Source organism: Nannospalax galili, unplaced genomic scaffold, assembly GCF_000622305.1.
Source record: "Nannospalax galili isolate Female #2095 unplaced genomic scaffold, S.galili_v1.0 scaffold237, whole genome shotgun sequence".
Lineage (NCBI taxonomy): Eukaryota > Metazoa > Chordata > Mammalia > Rodentia > Spalacidae > Nannospalax > Nannospalax galili.
In genome coordinates, this window is record NW_008339924.1 from 1,703,426 (window position 1) to 1,708,155 (window position 4,730).

Below are 4,730 nucleotides of genomic sequence, written 5' to 3' on the forward strand. Positions count from 1 at the left end.
TTTTTAAAAAAAATATTTTTTTTTATGCGAATGTATACATGTATACTATGTATATGTAATACCTATGGAGGCCAGAAGAAGGCATTGGATCCCCTGGCTTTAGTTACAGATGGTTGTTAGCTGCCATGTGAGTGATAGGAACCAAACCCTAGTCCTCTGCAAGAGCAGCTAGTGCTTTTAACTACTGAGCCATCTCTCCAGTGCCTCTTCCTATTCTTCCTATGGCAACCCATGCCATTTTTGGCTGAGGGTCTTTGTAATTTCTTGTCCTACTAGTGACTCTTCTTTTTATGACTAAGTCTTTACATCCTTCAGGTCTTAATTGTTAGCTGACCATTCTATGTAAAATAGTTCTCGCTGTTATAACACAATGTCACAAGCTATTCCACTTATTTGTTTGTGGTCTCTCTCCGCCCTCAAGTATAAATTCTACAAGGACAAGGACTATGTATATGCTTTTTTATTTCTACTTAGTAAAATGTCTGGCACATAGTAGGATAAATGCTTATTAAGTGAACATGTGATCTGATGATCACCTTGTACCACACAGTTTGCTGAGAACTGTGTTAGATGATCCTTCTGTGGAGTCAGGTGTCCACAGAAGGGTCAGTGGGGACACCTGGCAAACTTAATAACTTGGTCAGCTCTCCTGCTTCATAGAAGACAACTCTTCCAGTGTCAGGTATGTTAGCACATGCCTGTAATCTCAACACTTGGTAGATGGAGGTAGGGTCAGGGAGTGCATGCTCATCCTTGCCTACATAGTAATTTTGAGGCCAGCCTGCACTACATGTGACTCTATTTCAAAAAGCAAAAACAGTCGGGGCTGGAGAGATGGCTTAGCAGTTAAGAATACTGGCTGTTCTTGTAGAGGACCTAGGTTCAGTTTTCAGTACCCACATGACAGCTGATAATCATGAAACTCCAGTTCCTCTTCTGATCTACTCGAGTATTGCATGGCATGGTGCACTGACATACATGTAGGCAAAACACTCATACACATAAAAATAAAGAAATATAAAAATTTGAAAGTAAACCAGCACACACACACACACGCACACACACACACAACCCCAACAATAACAAAAAGAATATCCTGAATCTGACATTGTGATATCTTGGCCAGTAGTGTTATCTGTGTCCTTTTGCTTTCATGATCAGAGTGTTCTTTTCTTATAACATACCTTATGACATTCTCTTTTATTTACTCGTTGCTAAGTGTCTGTTGTGTGCCAAGAACCACCTTAAATTAAAAAATTAATGACAAGCAAAGTAAGAAAATGTGCTTTGATAGGATTTCTACTCTAGGGAAGATGGATCCCAAGGCAGGAGCCACATATTTGGTGCCTACTTGGGCCAAGCACTGTTGTTTTTAAAAATATTTTATTTATTATTTTAATTTTAGGTGTATGTCTGTAAGTGCACCTGTGTTGTACAATGCTCATGGAGGTCAGAAGAGGGTTCGGATCCCCTGGAACTGGAGTTAAGGATGGTTGTTAGCTGTCATGTGGGTACTGGGACTTGAACCTGGGTTCTCTTCAAGAGCAACCAGTGTTCTTAATTGCTGAGCCATTTCTCCAGTCCCTGTGTTTTACATGTACAAATTAACATAATCTTTACAACAAAAAAACTTGTATAGGCACTATAGAGATTAAATGATGTGCCAAAAATCACAGATGATAGTGGGCCAAGCTTATCTACTCTTTCCATTCCCTGTGTCTTTGTGTCACAAACAGATGATAGATTGGAAAGAAAGTGTTAGGGTTCTATGAAGAATTTGAGAGACCTGGCTTTATAAGAGGTAAAAGGAGTTGCCTTGTCTAGCAAGCTGAAGAATTCTATGTAGAAGGGACATGGGACATAGTGCTTGAAGGTTCTGAGGTCAGAAGACACTTCAGTGGAGGGTTTGAAAGTGGGCCCATGTGACCACTGTGCAGCTTACCGGAAGACTGGTAGCTGGAGAAGCAGGCTGTATTGAGGATTTCAGGGTTTTTTTCCCCTGAGTGGCAGAAACACTGTGAAGAACATACAAGAGAAGACTTGGGGTCAGGAAAGGCCCTGTTAGAGGTTAGGCTGAGTAAGAGTGGCAGTCACTAGAGAGGAGCCTGAAAATGGTAACGGACCCCTCCTGGATTGAAAAGGCAGGTGAGGGAAAGGGGAAGGAAGCTGAGATCCCTCAGTTTTGGGGCATAAGTGGGAGTCCAGTATGGACTTGTTCATTGTGAGTCTTGTTTATAAAACTTGAATGGTTAAAAAAGACAGTTGGACATACGAGTTTGGACTTAGATGGGGGTGTCTGTTCTGGAGTTGTGAGAAATGGATAGAATGTGATGTCCTGGAGCAGATGGACTGGGCTGAGGGTCATTGAAAGGAAGGGCCTCCTGAGTTTGGCTTGGCTTCCAGCTCTTTCTGAACGTTCCTTGCTTTTAAGCCAGATTCTCCAATCCTGGCCACTCTGCAGTCCTCAGACTTCCAGACTGTAGTGTTCTTCCTGGTCCTCTCCAGTTTACAAACTTCCTTTATTCTTCAAAAATTAGACCTTATAGGCCTTATATATTTAATAGAATTAATTAATTGGGGGGCACAATAAGGAGAGATGTGGATTGGGAAATCTAAATACCATAAATTAGCTGGGCATGGTGGCGCATGCCTTTAATCCCAGAGGCAGGCGAATCTCTGTGAGTTCAAGTCCAGTCTGGTCTCCGTAGTGAATCAAGGCCAGCTGTAACTACAGGGAAACCCTCTCTCAAAACAAAACAAAACAAAAAAAACCCCTCAAACCGTAAGTTATATGAAAATCACAAAAATTCAATTAAAAAAATATTTAGTGGAAAGCTCGATCTGGTGGTGCACCCCTTTAATCCCAGGACTCAGGAGGCAGAGGCAGGTGAATCTCAAGGCCAGCCTGGCCCTATAACCTTTTATATAACAAGTTCTAGGGCTGCATAATGAGACTTTGTCTCCAGAAAAAAAAGTATCGCTCATTAGGTGATACCCTTCCTGACAAGTCTCTTTTTTGTGCTACCATGGTGTTCAACATCTCTCTTCTTTTCCTAGCACACCCCATATTTTGGCCATGCTTGTGTAGCAGTCATTTTTCTAAATAGTTATATAGTGTCTCTGCTATCTGCCTTCATGTGGGTGCTTGCTCTTCCCAAAATACCATTCCTTTCACCTGCCTGGTAGGCGTCTATCCACTTCTCTGGATTAGCTCTCATGTCACTACTTCGTTAGTTCATCAGATATGCACTGAACACCAGCATCAGGCAGTAGATTAAAGGCTGAAATTACCCTGATTCTTCTCACAGTCCAGCAATGAAGAAGACACTCAAAACAGTGCAATAAGATTGCAACCAATAGGGGCTGGAAAGATGGCTCAGCAGTTAAGAGCACTGGCTGCTCTTGCGGAGCACCTGGATTCAATTCTCAGCACTTACACGGCAACTATATATTACGTGTTACATGTCTGTAACTCCAATTCCACGGTATCTGACACCCTCTTCTGATCTCCATGGGCATTGCATGACATAGATGCACTTACGTACATGAAGGCAATACACTCTTACACATAAAATAAAAATAATAAAATATTTTTTAAAAAGATTGCAACCAGGGGCTGGAGAGATGGCTCAGCGGTTAAGAACACTGGTTGTTCTTGCAGAAGACCCGGGTTCGAATCCCAGCACCCACATGGTAGCTAACAACTGTCCGTAACTCCAGTTCCAGGGGATCCGATGGCCTCTTCTGTCTTCGCGGGCATTGCACAACACAGGTATACTTACCTACATGCAGGCAATACACTCATACACATAAAAATAATAAAATATTTTTTTTAAAAAGATTGCAATCAATGGGGTAGGAAGGGGTCCCAGATAGTGAAGGAGAACCTGCAAGAGAGTTTGTACCAGGGATCATTGGGTCAGGCGTCCCAGGCAGGTAGAAAAGCAAAGCCAAAAAGCTCAAAAAACATGCAAGTACTTCAAAGTGTTGGTCATTGAACAGAGTATAAAAGACAAGTCAGCTTCATGGGGGAGAAGATCCTGGGTTAAATATGGAAAGAAAATGTTTGGGGGCAACGAGGGGCTGTCAGTAGTAAGAATACGTTGTGTGTGAGGTCTTGAGTTCCCAGCACCTTGAAGAACAATTCTGGAGGTTTTCTGGTGTTTTTGGAGGTCCTCAGAAGGTACTTGTAAATGTAGCCCTAGATTCTCATGAAAAAAGCTGTTTTGGAGATGGGTTTGGAAATTGTTGGCATATGGATGGCTGGTAGCTTGGGCAAGGATGGACAAATGCATAGGCATGCTGTGGGAAGAAAGGGCTAAGGGTTGGTTCCTGGGACATTGGTGTTTAAAGGGTGACACAAGAGCCAAGACTCAGAGAGGCCACAGCAGGTTGCAGAAGGAATAGAACTACTCATGACACCTGTTTCCTGAATTTCATGATCAAAGAGTGAAGGCTTCTGTGTTTGTTTTTGTCTTCTTTTCCTTCCCTCTCTCCTTCCCTCCCTCCTTCCCTCCCCCTCCCCCCTCCCCCTCCCTCTCTCCTCCCTCTCCCTCTCCTTCTTTCTCTCCATCTCCTCATCTTCCTCATCTTCCTCCACACATTTTGTTGCACAGGAGACTTTAGCACTATCCATATGTCAGAGAATCCTTATTTTCTTGTCTAAAAGGGCCAATAACATCCAGTGATATGTGGCATATTGTTTTGTTTTATTGAAAAATCTATGCTAC

At 42.5% G+C, this 4,730-nt stretch overlaps 1 protein-coding gene across 3 annotated transcripts in view; it reads left to right on the forward strand.

The window, feature by feature from the left end:
* Positions 1-4,730, forward strand: part of Ncaph2 (non-SMC condensin II complex subunit H2) — a 20,754-nt gene that overhangs the window by 3,942 nt on the left and 12,082 nt on the right. The window lies entirely within an intron of this gene.